The sequence below is a fragment of the Phodopus roborovskii genome, unplaced genomic scaffold, assembly GCF_943737965.1.
Source record: "Phodopus roborovskii unplaced genomic scaffold, PHOROB, whole genome shotgun sequence".
NCBI classification, from domain to species: domain Eukaryota; kingdom Metazoa; phylum Chordata; class Mammalia; order Rodentia; family Cricetidae; genus Phodopus; species Phodopus roborovskii.
The window spans coordinates 15,499,195-15,517,006 of NW_026126514.1; the positions used below are offsets into that span (position 1 = coordinate 15,499,195).

At 35.6% G+C, this 17,812-nt stretch overlaps 1 protein-coding gene across 3 annotated transcripts in view; it reads right to left on the reverse strand.

Moving 5' to 3' along the window:
- Mdga2 (MAM domain containing glycosylphosphatidylinositol anchor 2) overlaps positions 1-17,812 on the reverse strand; it is a 761,827-nt gene that overhangs the window by 463,088 nt on the left and 280,927 nt on the right. The gene's annotated exons all lie outside the window — the stretch shown is intronic.

A 17,812-nucleotide genomic window follows, 5' to 3' on the forward strand; every position in this document is an offset into this window, starting at 1 on the left:
AATTAGGTAAGGCAGAATATATATCTTCAGAATAAAACAGCCATATGTAGCAAAAAAAAAAAAAAAGGGGGGGGAGCGGCTATTCACAATTCACTTTAACAATGGGACTCACCGCTTTGCAGCTGATTCCTTTACCCTGATTCTCAGAGACATCACAAGAGTACACCATCACACATCTAGAATTAACTGAGTTGTCAGTGCCACCCCTTTTAAGTACGAATGGCTCATCATTGTTTTCCACACAATCATGCTGAACTCCAAGTGTTTCCCTCATTTTCTTCACAATTTCCTTCTGCCTTCTTTATCCTTGGCCGTTATCAAAAACATTTCTGGTGGGTTAAGAGATTTGTTTATCTCATAAAGAGGGTAGCATTTTTTAGTTTTGGCATGTGCACAACTAGGAATTTTTCACAATGCCATATTGTCAGGACAAATGTTTTCCTACTGATCCTATTTTTAAAGATTTCCCAGGGTGAAGCCAATTGATGGTCTTTTGTGAGAGGAACCTCCTTTTGATAATATAAAATCAAACACATTTGATGTAATGTTTCACTAGGCAAAACCAGAGTCATTTGTGAATCTAGTTTATTCTTCCCTTAACAACTAGTCACAGTCCAACAAAGATGATTAATGACTATGAATTCCCCCCACCTATGATCTTCAGCACTGTTCTCAGAAGTAGAAATATATGAGATGGGTAATAACCCCAAACTGCAAGTATCATGTTGTCTTTGAGCATATTCTGAAGCAGGAGCTAAAGCAAATATTTATGTAGACGTACCAGCTTTTGAATAGAATGGCTGCTTGGCTTCTTAAAAGCAAGTCTTACCTATGTTTTCAAAACATAGATTATTTTCTTATGGTGAATATAATAAATACCTACTAACGTTATAAAAGGGCTTAATTCCATCTTGCCTTATACTTTTCATGTATCTTTTCAAAATATATTTTTAATAAAACATTGCATCTGGTGAAACAGTTTTAGGATTAGCTGAATACATACAGGGTTTTTTTCTAACTGAGGGCTTCTATCTAAGGCAGATGAGAGCAAGGAAACTGTGTAATTTCCCCACCAGTAATAATTAGATGTTCAGTTAAACAAATTAAAACTTATATAAGAGTCATTTACATATTACTATTTGACATTTTATTACATCACTACACTTAATATGGGACTCTAGAGTAGATGTGTGTGATACACACCATGAATGGATGGGTAGTTATTATTTTATAGCTTAAAAAAATTGTGTAAGAGAAAAATCCAAAGTATAAAAGTCTTGGCCCATTTACATTTATTCTTGAAATTCATCCTGATGTTTCATGAATGAAATTTAAAAATAAATAATTATATTCCTTTTTCTACATCTCTGTCGATGGGGGAAAATGGGGAAAGGAAAACTCTAATTATTTTTAGCCAAGACTTGGCAAAAAGCAGATGCCAAGAGTAGTTCTACTGTTCTGAATATTAAATATTCAACAGATGGGTCTCCTTAGATTTCATCCCATATGGAAATCCTCCAACAGGAAATAAAAGTGGTACTCAAAATTGTCTCTTAAATAAAACTGCTTATTAAAATACATATAAAATATATGTCTTATGCATGCTATAACATGAGAGGTAAGAATTATAAGCTTGCTTTTGAAGCAATGACAGTGAATGAATGAATATTCTTCACTGAAAAAAACTCACTCCTAACAACTGTTTTCATGTTTATCACAAGGTAAATGTCAGGAAAAATCGAAGAATATTATCTCAAAGGTTGGATTCTTCTTGAATTCCTTCTGGAATTTCTAGAAAGCAGCTCAGGACCACACAGTGTCTATCCAAATTCAGAGTTGTTAGTGATCCCATATCCTCACATACTTTTCTCAATCCTACATCAAGCTAATGGTTAAACAATGAAACCAAAGAGAATTGACCATGTGACAGCATGAAGCATCTTCCACTGTAAACTGAAGAAGAATTTCAATGAGGCTCAAAGAATGGCCATAAATTAGCTAACCCAAATAATAGATACTTTCTATTCTAGAGAAGTATAGTACATGTTGGCTTCTTTTTTTCCATCGCAAACCAAACATGTTTGTGAACACAAATGTTAAGTGCATTGACTTGAAAGTATTTTGGCTCAATGGGCAATTTCATATTAATTAGAATACAACTAGAAAACAACCTAGCAAATAGTTCTTAAATGTTAACTATTATTCTTGATTGATTATTACTTGAACTAATGGAATAATTTATGCAAATTTTGGGATTTCATATTCAGAATCTTAACAAAGGTGGATCTGCGTGAGAAAACCTGAACTAACCTGAATGCCTATTAGCTAAGGATTTTATTCAGATATTTAACATGTTTGATAAATGTGTCCCTCATTCTCTCCTATCCCCCTAGCACTTTAGCCTCCAAAATTAATGTGTTTTGTTTGTTTGTTTGTTTAATTCACTGATTTTACTTAGTGCTGCCAGTATGTGCTTGAATAATTTCTCAGGGACATTATCCCTGGAGAAAACTGACTGTCTATCCCAGCCATCAAATGCCAATATATCCTGAGCTAGATGTGGTACTCCATGGCACATCTCCTCATCCATGAGTTTGTAGTACAAATACTATATGAGTGAAAACAAAGAGAAAGCACAATTTTTGGAGATTGTGTGTTCAAATTTCACCATCTGAGACTAAGATGTTTATAACACAAACCAAAAGATGGAGGTTGCGATCGGTGATAAAATTTTGAAATCACCAACATACTGTAGAAATTAGGCATGGGAATTTAATAGGTCATTGGATGTACAGAAAGAAAAATAAAGTCTCAAAGGTGTCATTAATAGTGAGAAGAGATTCGATAAGATATTATAGGGTTTCTGAAAGGTTGACCGCATGTCAGGTTTATCATAGAGGGAAATGTAAATGACACCGAATTCAGGGAATAAATGGATGTTTTTGTAATATAAAGTGATAGAAAAATGTCAAGTAAAATCAGAATTGAGAAGGATCCTAAAAAGAAGGCAAAAGTGAGGCTTTAGGCAGAAAATAAGAGGAGGGGAGTGGTGAAGTAGCAGCAGGATTAAGTAGTAATTCTAAGATGAGGGGATCAAGTTAGAATCCTCACCATGTTCTAAATTTCCTTTAAGGTTTATTTTAAAAACAGACTGATTATCACAACAAGGCAGTAACTTTAGTCAGAGAAGTGGGTGGGGTGCTAGGAAAAACAAGAACATTAGACTCGCATTGTGTTTCTTCTCAGAGGAATAAGAACACATTCAGACCCCATTTTCACCATCAGCAATGCTGGAGATGAATGAAGGAAAGGAGTTGAATAAAAGCATGTTTCTACAGACAGAAGTATATGTTAACAACTACAAAAACAATTTCCATTTTCAGGAGAAGATATTTGTCATGTTTTACTACCTTGTGGAAGTGCAGTTACAAAAAACTAATTTTTTTGTTGTTGTTTTCACAGTGTCTGTGGTGGAGGTCAGATTGTCCAAGTGGAGGGTGAGCCTCAGGTATAACATCTATGCAGATGTTTAATTTAGCATATTTTTCTGCTAACATAAATGGAACTCTTTCAATGACAGTCCCACTGTTTTTCTCTAGTCAAAGCGATCCTTTCTAGGCCAGGAAGGACTTATTCCATATTAACTTATTTTAAATATTCAATAAGTGTTTCAGTTTTAGTAAATTTGACTGCTAAAAAATCATAGTAAATAAAGAAAATAGTAAGCAATAAGTAGTACAATATATATATACTGTAAAACACTTCTTATTTATATATGTTTCTATAATTATAATAAAATCAAATTATATAGATATACTTAAAGTATTTATTTGGAAAAAATTATACATTAAGTGCAGAAAGTAGAACACATGTAGAAAACAATGAAACATGACCAGTTTAATGGTTTTGATACTATATATACCCCAGAGACTTTCTAAATTTTGTGTCACTCAAGAATAAAAAATTGAGTAAAATGACTTACAAATGTCCTTGAACATGCTCTTGAATGTATATTTAAGTGAAGATATTTGTCTTTTGACACACATTAGTTTTAAAATAGCATTGCCCTTCAGCTTACTGCCTCTATAGTGGTTAAAAAAATGATGGATACATGCTTTTTGCAAACTCATTCAGCTACATAAATGTGTGAGTTAAAGATTACTAATACATGTGTAGCAAGTGGCATGCTACCAACTTAGAACTGAATTTCACTAGACAACATTGTCATAACTCAGTTCTTAAACAAGAGTCAGATAAAAGTATACCCATCACACATGTACAGAAGCTGAGGTCTATGAATGTCACCACTTCCAAATACTTCGTCCTTTGGGGGAGTAATGGTGTAGGAAATATACGGGTAAAAGCTGGGTCCCAAACAGATCCATCTGCTGGTGTATGGGTACCCCTGGTAGGAAACATCCAGTGGGAGATAACCTTAGCATAGAAGACAGGAGACAGACAGAGAGAGAGAGAGAGAGAGAGAGAGAGAGAGAGAGAGAGAGAGAGAGAGAGAGAGAGAACATCAAACAGGGAGCCAATATTGGTTTCAAGAGAAAAGTGAACCTAAAGAAAGTTCTAGATCCCTATAAGTCTGCTGCCAACTAACAATTTGAGCAACCTTGGAAAGGCTACCATAAATGCCCTTCAAGGACAAGTGAGATAAATAACTAACTTATCCATGGAGCCCTCATATAATACCTGTTGAAAACAAAAGCAAACACCCATACCTAAACAGTCGAACTAGAATCCAGATGCAGACAGAGAGGACAAGACCAGGTTGTAGAACCACATAGAGACAGCTGATCTGAAATAGGAAGAGCTAACGGGCCTCCAGACTGATAGCTGGGAATCCAGCATGGGACTGACTCAGGCCCCCCCTCAATATGGGTCTTAGCTAGATGGACTTAGCAGTCTAAGGGACCTCAGACAGTGGAACCAGGATGTATTCCTGGTGCACAAATGGACCTTGCGAACACATCCCTCATGGAGGTATACTGCCTTTACCTTGAGACAGGAGAGAAGTCCTAGTCCCTACTTCAAATGACTTGACAGATCGACATGACCCCTCCTGGATCGCATTGCCCTACATGTGGAATTGGGGTGGGAGTATGGGAGGGAAGGAGGTACAGGGTGCATGTGAGAGGGGAGAGAGTGTAAAAGGGAGGGAGGGAGGTAGAGGTAACTGGGATCGACATGTAAATTAATAAATTAAATAAAAAAATGAAGAGCAGATAAGAGTCGACACAATAGTATTGTAATCTTAGAGCTAGAGCTGCAGAGACAGGGAGATACATGGGATGATAGCCTGATATCTGGCACCCACAGGCATGCACACTCATGTATGCTTGTATGTGTACATGCATGCACAAACATACAACAAAAAGCACAATGCACATGCACACACACACAACACACATGCACATGTACACAACATACAGTACACATACATACACAGCCCCCACATACACACACCCAAAAACACAGATAAAGGGCAGATTCTGAGGTATCAAGCAATGAAAGTAAAAAAGCAATAGTATTTTGTGTGCACTTCCATGGGCTTCAAGAGCACTATTAATCTTTTCAAATTTCTTCTCTTAGTCTTATACTTTTATTATTAAAATCGGTATTTAAGATCACATATCCATGTAGCCTTCTACCAAAGAGAGTCACTGACAACATGAAAAGCTGGAAAAGAAATAAGACCAAAGTATATTTCCTTGATTTTCACTCTATGAAATAGACAAGGTTAAACAAGGCTGTTTCTCTCTTGCAAGTCAGAGTCACTGTTGAGAGACCCCCTCCTGCACTAAGATACATTGTGGCAAGAACCACTTGTCATCTTGTCACCTGTTATGGCAGCAGCTTCCCCCAGTAGAAATGTTCTTGCTTCATTCTCTTTTGCCTTCTTACATTTTTGAAACTTGTGTAAGGAAGGAAGTAGTAACTAATTGCCTTTCATGAGTGATCATGTAGCTAGGATTCATCAAGGCAATCTCCTTTTATTGTTAGGAAGTGACTCAAATTAACTGTGTCATTGATCTACAGACCTATGGTGACTTTTAAAAAAATATTTTGACCTTTTAACAAGGTACTATTAAAGGCTAACCATTTTTTCCAAGATCTTACATTTACTGTTGTTAAAATGTTATAGAATTTAAAGAGAGATAGAGCTAGAAATCTGAATTCATTAAGATGCATTTATCAAAACTATCTATTCAGCATACTTAAACATTTCCCTTTAAATATTATTTTAAGTTTCTAGTGAACTCATTCATACCTGACTTATTACGTCTACATAACTCTAGACTCTACTTATAGATGTTTGAAAAATGATTAATAACATCATGCTTCAAGTTCTATAACTTCCCTTACCTAATTTAGAAATTTTAGAAACTAAGATATGCTAATTAAATTCTCAGAGCTAAGCCAGCCTTTTTGAGAGTTCCTTGTGTAATTTGGGGGTGGTAATTTCTATCTTAACTATATGACAAATCAATATTTGATATCCTTTTGTCTTCAAATTTGATTTTAACTTTTAGTTTGTAACAAAGGTTTTTGAATAAAGACTATGAAAGAATTTCCCTGTTTCTCTTGCTGATAATTATTTTCAAGAAAGAAAGAATTTTCTAGTAGGCTATAAGTAAGATACATGGGACATCTAAGAATAGTCTTAATGGGGAGAAGGGATCTTTTGAATATCCTCTTACCTGTTAAGTAGAAACAGGCACTAATGTTAAGACTTTCTATATCCACACTGGCTCAAATTAACTTTGAGGATTGAAGAGAGAATTTTATATCTTAAAATAATGGAGAACTGACTTAGTCCAAAATGAGCTGAATGAGATGTTATTATTTTCAACATAAAAAACAATTAATGTTGTGATGTTTTGTAAACATATCCATTACAAAATGCCATATAAACACTGGCACCTTGACATTTTCATCACTCACCAAATTCCTGTCACCGTGGCTTTGTTCAGCTTGATGCTATGTTAGACACATGGTCTTCACAAAACCCAGACTTGTCTTGACTTAGACATTATTTTTGAAAGGGGAGAGTGAGCTTTTGGGAACAAAGACAGCATATATTTAATATTATGTCAATGGAGATCTCAGAATATTTGCAAATTTGCAAATATTCTACTCATATATATATATATGTACATATATATATATATATATATATATATATATATATCAGTTAGAGAACCTCAGTTAAGAATTTCTCTTAAATAATCACCTGTTATTTACTCCTGTCTGTATGATGAGCTGTAATTCTGCATTTCAATGGTCTGGTCTATCCCAGAGTATTAATGCAGTTCTTGGATTTGTATACAATCAAAGTTTGCATAATTTGTTTCTACTTGTCTGACAAGGGTAATGTTGAGGGAAAGTAATTCAGGATGTTATTATGGTATCATACCTTCCCATTTAGACTCAATGTATACAGGAATTTGAAAATAACATGATAAGAGAATAGATTAGATTATAAGTGGGAGCAAAGGCATTGAGGGATTATTTGAATTATGCTACATTACATACTTAAAGATCCATCTCATAAATTAAATTACAAATATTCAATAACTGATCATTTATTGGGTACTGTGTTGATATATGATCATACAGAAAAACATGAATAATTCATTTTCGAGATAAATTCTCAAGTATGAAATTCCATTGATAGAATATATCTTTCAAGTAGGGATTGGCACATAGCCCTATTATTATAGTGAATTCCCAGTTCAGTAGCATTCCCATTCATATGCAGTTTTGGTGAATAGATAAAGAAAGCATAATGTATTCAATATTGTTTTCAACAGAAGCCATGAGACTTCAGAGTATTTGCCAAGAAAAGTGTTCTGTGCCTAAGGATTACTTTCATAGGGCCAAGTAGGTTTCATTTTCATGACAGATACCAAATTGACAGGAACTATAATAATCCTTTACTTAACTTATTCTTACTTAGAAAACTATGAATTCCAGGGCCAGGATTAGTTGTTCGTAAAATTGCAATTTTCTTTTGTGAATTCCCACTAATATTTGTTAGATATGATAAAAGGTCTCAAAAATCAGCTTCCGGGGCTCTTATGAAAGTCTGAATTGAATGGTGTGTATCTGTGATCTGATCTACATTGCTAAAAACACAACCCCTGATTTATTTTGTCATTCTCTAATAGGTCTCATGTCAATACTTAGAAAATAAGATAATTATCCTCTTAAGCATTATCAATTGCCACATGAGTTAGAATAGACACAATTTCAAAGATCATTTCAGAAAAATTAGGAAAAACACTCAAAACACTTGAAGATACAAATTTTTAATATATTAGTAAGGTAATATATTAGTATTAGTAATAAATTAGTAAGGTTTATGATGTCTTCAGCAACTCATGACAGGCCTTAAAGATGTATGTACTTAACAGGTAAACATGAGCAGATAACCATTATACATATAGAATTCAATGACATATAATAAAAAGACATTATAGGAAAATATCATTTTCTAATTTTTTACAGTGTTGTTGTATTCCTATGTGGATATAACTAGATATTATCAGAAATAATGTTTATGAAATGAACAGCATACTGTCTGACACTCTATTTCTTCAAAATATGCATGTTGCATATTTCATATTACTTACATATCTTATAAGTCAATTTCCAGGAAAACTGTGATATTTATAAAACATCTCTGCAATTAAATGAGATCTTTTAGGAAAGGAAACTAGCTATCCCCTATGTTTGAACAGCTATCTATACATTTTTTATTGTATTGGATACATCATATTCTTTAGGAAATTTTTATTGCTATAGCAAAATTTCTATGGATGTCATGGATTGAATCATGGCCTCAAGAGTCATAGTGACATCCTAATCATCTATATCTCACAAAATGGGTATATCTGTGATGGGAGATGTCATTCTGTAAATATGTTTCTCATACTGGTTAATGAATGTTGGCCAATAGGAAAGCAAGATAGGTGGAAATAGGAGACAAGGAGGAAAGAGGAAGTAGTAGGGAGGAGTCAAGATGGAGAGACCAGGGAAAGCAGAATGCCAGCCGGTTCCGGTAAGATGAGACCATGTGGAAATACATAGATTAACAGAAATGGGCTAATACATAAACAGAGCTAGCCGATAAGAAACAAGTAACTGGGCGACAGCATTATATCAAATACAGAGTCTCCATGTGTTAATTGGGGCTGATGCGGTGGTGGGACCAGATAGCGGCAGGAGGAAAAACCTACTCTGCCACACCAGCCCCAGTGGAGACAGTTTAGCAATGGCTGGGAGAAATCTCAATAGCTAGCTGTCCAGAGGTTTGCACCACATGTGGTTATGCCTCCTGGGGCAAAGTGGCCCAGGTCCCTGTAGGTGTTTGCTTGACTTGCTGTTTGGAACGGGTGCTGGGTGTATTTTGTACTATGGTAGCTATAATGCTTTTGTTCATGGGTGTTTGGCCTGTAGTTCCACTGTTAATTCAGAGAAGCCCACTGAAAGAAATACAGACCAACAATCAACAGATAGATGTTGCCCTCTGTGCCCTCAGTTACAAATCCCACAGTACCAGCTGTGACTCCAGATGTTAGCCCAAGGCCAAATAAACAATTAGGGTTAAAGCTATAAGAATCAGCCCACAATGTGACCCTGGTTGTAATTAGCCTACCTGCAGCAAAGCTGCTGTGGGATTCACTACAAAACTCTAACTTGAGATCTTAGGGCTCCTAAATCAATTACAGTACAAGAGTTCTTATCAATGCTGTTAAAAGTTTACTAATCAGAGGCAATGACTACTCCCTAAACTCAGTGAATCAAATCTCTGATATGCTGACCACAAGCAGGCCAAAATAAACAGAGGTTCCCAGCTACACACTTGCTTAGATGTATTTACGATCTCATGCTTCAAAGCAATTGCTGATATCTTTATGGTATGTCTGTAAATCTTTAAGCTGTGGCCAAAGATCTGTTCTTTGAACTTTATGCATAAAAAACTGATCCTCTCAAGTAAAAGTTGCAGCAGTCGCAAACCTCCTTGAGTGTGTTTGTGTCTGTCTGTCAAGCCCAAGCTACTCCTGACCTGTTCATCCGAGCCTTGGTCTCTTCGCAGACCCGTCATCCACTGAGAGGTTGGCAGCACTACTCCTTACATATCTGAATAAAACTTAAGACTATCTATTTAAACTCAATTCTTTTAGTAGGACTCTTACTTCAATCGATTGCCTTTATAAAGAAATAGAAAAATTTAAACAAAACAAGTGCAAATGAAGACACTGAAGTAGTGAATATCTCCCAACAGAGAGAAATTTAGGACCAGATGTGGTCTGGTCATAACTTAATTCTGCCAAAAAATGAAAAAAATATTAATACCAATCCTTCTTAAAGTATTCCAACATATAAAGAAGTAGGAACACTTCAAAACTCATTGTTTCAGGCCAGCATCACTCTGATGTCAAAGCCAACAACATAAGAGAAAAATAACTTTAGAAGCCAATGCCCAATTCTCAACTACCCACTAGCAAACCAAATTCTATAACACATCAAAAGCAGGACTCATGCTGTGCTGGAATACTGGTTTAACATATGCAAAGTGGTATGGTCTATAATATGAGTGATTACAGAAATAAAAAAAAATATTCAAAATCTATACAGAAATTATGTTGAAATTATCAACATTTTTTATTAAAAATTCTCTACAAATAAGTGTTAAAGAAATGTCCTTCCATGCTGGGTGGTGGTGGCACATGCCTTTAAACCAAGCACTCAGGAGGCAGGGGCAGGTGGATCTCTCTGTGAGTTTGAGACCAGTCTGGTCTACAAGACCTAGTTCCAGAACAGCCTCTAAAACCACAGAGAAACCCTGTCTCGCAAAACAAAACAAAAAATATTTCCTTCCAATAGCACAGCCCACATATATTTTATAACTGTTGGTGTAAACTAAATATATTTGTCATTAAGTACAATCCAAGAAAGTTAACTTGTATCATCTCAGTTCAACATCAAACTCAAAGCACCAGCAAGAACAATAAGAAAGAGAGCAAAGGGTACCCAGTTATAAAGTAAGAAGGAAATGTATGACTACTTAGTGTATGAATGATAATCTGAGAAGTCTTAAACAGATTTTCATGAACTGTTTGCAGACATGAATTTAGTGCCATTACACCAAAATAATAAGCATAGGGTCATGAGTTGCATTTGTTTACACTAATAACTCATTTAAAAAGAAAACAGAAAATCATCCCAATCCTAGTATAATCATAAAGGATAAAACAGTCAGTTTTTAATAAATTTTAACAAGGAATGAATTGCGTGTGATAAAAACTGTAAGACACTTTTAAATGAATCCAAAGTAGACACAAATAAGTAGAAAGTTATTAAATATTGTAGATACAAAATTATTAAACTCTCTATACCAATAATAGAAATATGCTGATTACATACATCCCTTTCAAAATTTCAACAACAGTTTCCATAGAAACTGAAAAACCATCCTCAAAAATAATTCACAGGATACCGTGTTGGCAAGTAAGCAAACTCATCTTGAAAAAGAAAAACAATGATTGGTATCACATTCATTAACTTTAAATAATCTCACTAGAAAGCATATCATTGAAATAACAACAGGAAGATAGACCCATGTAGTGGAAGAAAAAGCCCAGGAATACATTCAAGCATTTATGGCCAATGGATATATAATGTAGTAAAGATGGCCTCTTCAGAAATGTTTCTAGAAACATTGATTATCTACATTTAAAGAATAAAACTATACATGAAGAAACAAACATGAAGAAAACCAACATGAAGAAAACCAACATGAAGAAAGACCCTAAATTAAAGAGTTGAAAGTGTAAAAAATCATGAAGAAGAAAACACAGGCAACAAGTTCCTTAACATTTTTTTAAATATTTATTTTATTTTCCTTTTTTTATTTAAATTTGAAACAAGTTTGTTTTACATGTCAATCCCAGTTCCCTCACCCTCCCATCCTCCCCTATCACCCCTACCAAACCCCAGCCCATCCTCTTTCTGCTCCCCAGGGAGGGTGAGGCCTTCCATGGGGAGTCTTCAAAGTCTGTCACATCATTTGGAACAGGACCCTGTCCCTCCCCCATGGTTCTAGGCTGAGGGAGTATCCCTCTATGTGGGATGGTCTCCTAAAATCCATTTGTACACTAGGGATAAATACTGATCAACTACCAGATGCCCCATAGACTGCCCAGTCCTCCTAACTCACACCCACATTCAGGGGTTCTGGGTCAGTCCTATGATGGTTTCCCAGCTATCAGACTGGGGTGCATGAGCTCTCCCTTGTTAGGTCAGCTAATTCTGTGGGAAATACTTCAGAATATTTATTTATATGTAAAGTAATTTTTCTTCCTAATGCTTTCCTTTCTTTGCTGTTTATTCATTTATTTATTTTAAAATATTTATTAAATATAGATTACATATCAATCCCAGTTCCCCCAACCCTTCTTCCCCCTCCCTCTTTCCCTCTCTCAAATCCTCCCATGCCCAGCAACAACTCCCATCCCCCCCCCACTCCATATGTAGGATGATGCCTTCCAGAACCACAAGTTTTGGATAGTGCATCAGAAGTTCAGGAAAGGATAGCAAAAATAAATAATCAAGGCTATGTTACACAATAAGTTTCTGTATAGAATAGAAAAAGTAACACACTCAAAGGTCTGCCCACAGATTCAGATGACAGAGACAGACATACATACCATACCATACATTTGATTATATATATATATATATATATATATATATATATATATATCAGATATATAAGATATTTATGTGTGTGTGTCTGCTATATATCTGATCATTCATATATATATATATATGTATATATATGCATACACACATACATATATATACATACACACACACACACACAACTCGGTAACAAAAATCGTGTTATAATCTTTATTTTGCTAATAAGGAAGAAATATGGTCAATGATATGTGAAAAGATAAACAACATTTCTAACCCAAGGGAAAGTAATTAAGGTTAAGTTAGAGTTGATATCACATTGATAAATGTGGCTATTATCAAAAATATTAGATGTAGCAAGCATTGATTGGCTATAGGATAGAGAAAAAGGAAAACTGTTACACAGTTTGTGGGGACTTACACAGGCACAGCAATAGTGGAGAACTGTTTAAATGTTTCTTTAAAATAGGTCTATCATATAATCCAGCCATCTGTATTTAGGTTATAGAAACAGGAAATAAAATTAACACCTATGGAAGTATCTAGATTCTAAGCTGTAGAATAGCATTACTAATTTAAAAATATATGGAAACATTTTCAGTGTCCATGAGTTGATAAACAAATATATTTTGAAACATAAATGATATTCTGCTATCATTTTAATCAAGGATAAATGCGCATTAACCAATGTTGAACAACTGGGCATAGAGGGGAGAAAAATGCAGTGCATATGAATGTAAGGAGTAGGGTTTTTCTGCCCGCCGCCTGGTCTTGCCTCACCCCCACCCTAGCATTAATTAACATAAGAGACTCTGTATTTAATATTATGCTGTTGGCCTGGTGCTAGTTTCTTACCGGCTAGCTCTGTCTTAATTATTAACCCATTTCTATGTATTTCCACATGGTCTTACCAGGGAGAGAGGGCTGGCAGCTCTGCCTCCTCCAGACTCTCCATCTTGACTCCTCCTTCCTACTTCCTCTCTCCTCATTCTCTCCTAGTCCCTCCTATGTTCTTTTCCTATTGGCTAACAGTGCTTTATTTATTAACCAGTATGAGAAATATATACAGAATGACATCTCCCATCATCTTCCTCTTTATGGAGCCCACGTGGCTAATAAGAACTTACACTTAAAATTTAACAAAAGCTTAAAAAAGGGGTTTTAGAAACAAAAGAACAAGACAATCAAGGTTTCTTGGTAGCAGCATTTTTCTCGGTTGGACTCTGCTTCGCGAGAGACAAGCAGATAATTGTGTGGCTCCTTTAAAGGAAGATTCCTGACTCAGCATAAGCAGCAAAAAACCGCAAGACTTTTTAATAACTCTGCTAACAATTTATTGGTATGTATGAGAGATGGCAATGGCAGTGACCACATCTCCAAGCCGGCAGCATGCTTGCTGGATGGCGGCGCAGACCAAGGCAATGACCACAACTCTTGGTGCTGGCAATAAAATAGCCCATGCTATCTTTGATAAACCGCAGCTGACACAGCTATGACTTTTATTTTCGCAATGTTGTTGTTAACCTGTTAAAAGACTCGTGACTACAAAAAGATAAAGATTTACATTAAAGACAGATTCATAATAAGAAAAAGTGCTAAAGGTTTACAGTATGTTCTAAAATGTATGTAGGCTTGGGAGAGAAAAGGAATAAAATGGTTTTAAATAGACAAAGAGGAACTGGGTGTGGTGGCACACACCTTTAATCCCAGCACTCGAAAGACAGAGGCAAGCAGATCTCTGTGATTTCAAATTTAACCTGATATGCAGAGTGAATTCCTGGCCAGATAAGAGTTACACAGAGAAACCCTGTCTGGAAAAAAAAAAAATACAAAGTAAAAAAACAGAGTAATAATAAAGCCACGTAAAGATGAAAACCTCAGAGAAAATCTGAGAAAACTGTATGGTGTTATATTGTCTTTGTATATTTTGACTGCTGAGGAAATATCAACAACTGTTAAAACAAATGGTGCAGTATCAATCCAATTTATATATTTTAAAAATGCTTTGACTTCAACATTTAAGTTCAAGGACAAGTTACTGGGGAAAAGGATTTCTATTTTTTGTTTCTTCAAAAAATAAAAAGCTGTGGATTCCTTCCAGACTAATGTGGTTTGATCAAGCCAGGTCCCCTGAAACAGAGTCACTGGTGATCCAATATTCAAAACAGGTCGGACAAAGCAGCGTTGCAAACTACAACCAGGATTTCTGTGTCTTCTTAGGATTCCCCCATGATAGGGCCCTTTACCAGCAGGAAGTAGTTTGGAAAGAACGACACCCAAATTCCCAAATATTATTTATAAATGTTTGTTTTCATTTAAATGGGGTTGGTTATAAATGGTTAATGATAACAGACAAATCTTTTTAAAGGTAAAAAGGGGATTATGGTATAGATATGAATACTTTGTTTTGGAATGGATTTTCATTTATTGATACAATTTAAGGTCAATTTTGTGATGTGTATATTTCTCCTTTTGTTTAGGTATTGTGTTTATATAGCTCATTTAGAAATGTAATGTATAATTTAGTACAGATTATAGTTACCTATTATAGTCAAAACTTATAGTTAGATGAGTTAGGTTTTCTAGATATACAGAGATGTATTTGAGATGAATAGGCATTCTTCAAATCTTTCAAAAACCTACAGGGTTTTCTTGACAGTGAGACATAACTACTCCTGACAATACCACCTATACCAAAAAGAAAGATGGACATAAAAAAAATGCATTATTAAGTTTGCTTCCAATATGGCAAGACTAGCCATTTGGACAAGATACTGCTCTTGTCTGGATTGTTTGACTTTATGCTGTATAAACCAAACATGCAGGACCCAAAGAAAAGTGACTGCTGATTCAAGATGGACATTGATACAGAGTCCCTGCTTCATGGAAGAGTCTGCCAGACAGTCTACAGAACACAGAGAAAAGTGACTTACAAACTGCCAATACAAGAAGACAGTTTAAAGTTTACTGCTTTGCAGGAGAGTCTGCCAGACACACATAGTCTATGGGCTAAAGATGAAAGATAACAAAAGAACTTCAGGTAACTGACAAGGCATGATGTCTCTGTCATTTCTAGAGTTTATATACTACCCTTCTGTGGTCTTTAAAGGAGTTGAAGACATTTAAGACTTTAGACTCACAAAGATAGGATAGATGATAGAATATTTTCTTAAATCATGCTAAATGTTAATGGACTAAATATTGTTAACTTGATAAATGTTGTGTCATATATTTTGCTATGTTAAGGTTAAAACCCTTCTTTTTATTTAGACAGAAAAGAGGAGATGATAGGAGATGCCATTATGTATACATGTTTCTCATACTGGTTAATGAATAAAGCACTGTTGGCCAATAGGAAAGGAAGATAGGAGGGACTAGGAGACAAGGAGGAAAAAGGAAGTAGGAAGGAGGAGTCAAGATGGAGAGTCTGGAGAAGGCAGAACCACCAGCCGCCTCTCCCTGGTAAGACCATGTGGAAATACATAAAAATGGGTTAATAATTAAAACAAAGCTAGCTGATAAGAAACTTGTACCAGGCCAACAGCATTATATCAAATACAGAGTCTCTATATGTTAATTGGGGCTGGTGCAGCGGCGGGACAAAACCAATGGCGGGAGGAAAAACCATACTCCTTACATATGGACCAAGTAAAAGGGGCATAGTGTGAAATGAAGAACTCTTAGTCAAAGATAAAAATAAAATGTAATTAAATAAGATGACTATATATCTCAGAATCAAATGAACAAGAATATTGTAGCAGTGGGTTTGCACTGAATAATAAAAATTTGCTAAAAGTCTAATTAAAGAAATCTTAACTCATAGTATTTACAGGTCTTACTCTAGTTATTTTTACACTACTATAAACATCATATTATCATGTCATAAGCTTAAAATACAAAGTTATTGAAATTAGGTTATTTGGACACATAAAACCATCCAAGAGGTTGAATGTACTAAAGTGCTACCATATAAAGATGAATCAAAAGAATGATCTACTGAGAGCCAAGAAGTATGTTTTAGATGTACCATGCCAGAGCTTTCATCCTGGACTCCGTAACATAGGAAGAGATGAAACATTCCATTGCCTAATTTAGCCTGTCTATACTTGCATATTTAAGCACCCTAGCAAAGCTATTGCACTCTTCAGCAAATAGTAAAAATCTGTATGCTCTTAACACCCTACTATCATTGCTAATATTACATAGTAGGGAGGCTGTTACCTTTATTTCCAAATGACTGATTCTGCTGCCACCATATATTTTCACCATGCCTCCCAGATTCAAAGCTTCTGTGTACATGATGCCTTAAAGAGAGGTTATTGACCTGTTGAACACTCGGCTAGGGATTGGATGAAACTCTGAGGCTGATCACTCTGAAGCACAATCTTAATTAGTCTTTAAAATAAAAATTAGGAGTCTTATATCCGGGGGTAAAAGCTGAGAGATCATAGAAAGAGAGCATCCAGCTACCAAAGAGATCTTTTACCTCTACCAATGCTCAGACCAAAGGGGTTGTTGTTATGAATCCCCAGACTGCATCTCATACTGAATCCATCTTTACACATCCTCAGACTGCTACCTCAGACTGACTGCTTCAGACTGATGACTGCCCTGACTGTATCCATACCTACAAATCCTCAGACTGCCTCTGAGCTCCTGTCTCCTCCCCCCTTTTAGTCCTATCTCTGCTCAGTCATGTAACCTCTGTCTCCACCCCCTTATTGCTGGGATTAAAAGCATGTGATCCAGACTTCAGGAATCACATTTGTGTGAGCTCTTTATTAATTAGACAGATTCAGTCTCATGTAGCTCAGAGTGGCCTTGAACTCACAGAGATCTCTCTGCCTCTGTCTCCTGCGTGCTGGGATTAAAGTTATGTGTAACCACTGCCTTGCCTCTATGGCTAACTAATATGGGTAGCTCTGCACTCTGATCTTCAGGCAAGCTTTATTTGTTAGATCATAATGCAAATATCACATGACTCCTTTCGAGAATCCCTCAAGCTCAAACCAGAAAATAGGTAGTTTGAATCATCTGTCCACCACATCAATACTGGTTAATTAAATAGTAGCAATAGGCTACAATAAAATGGTAAAAG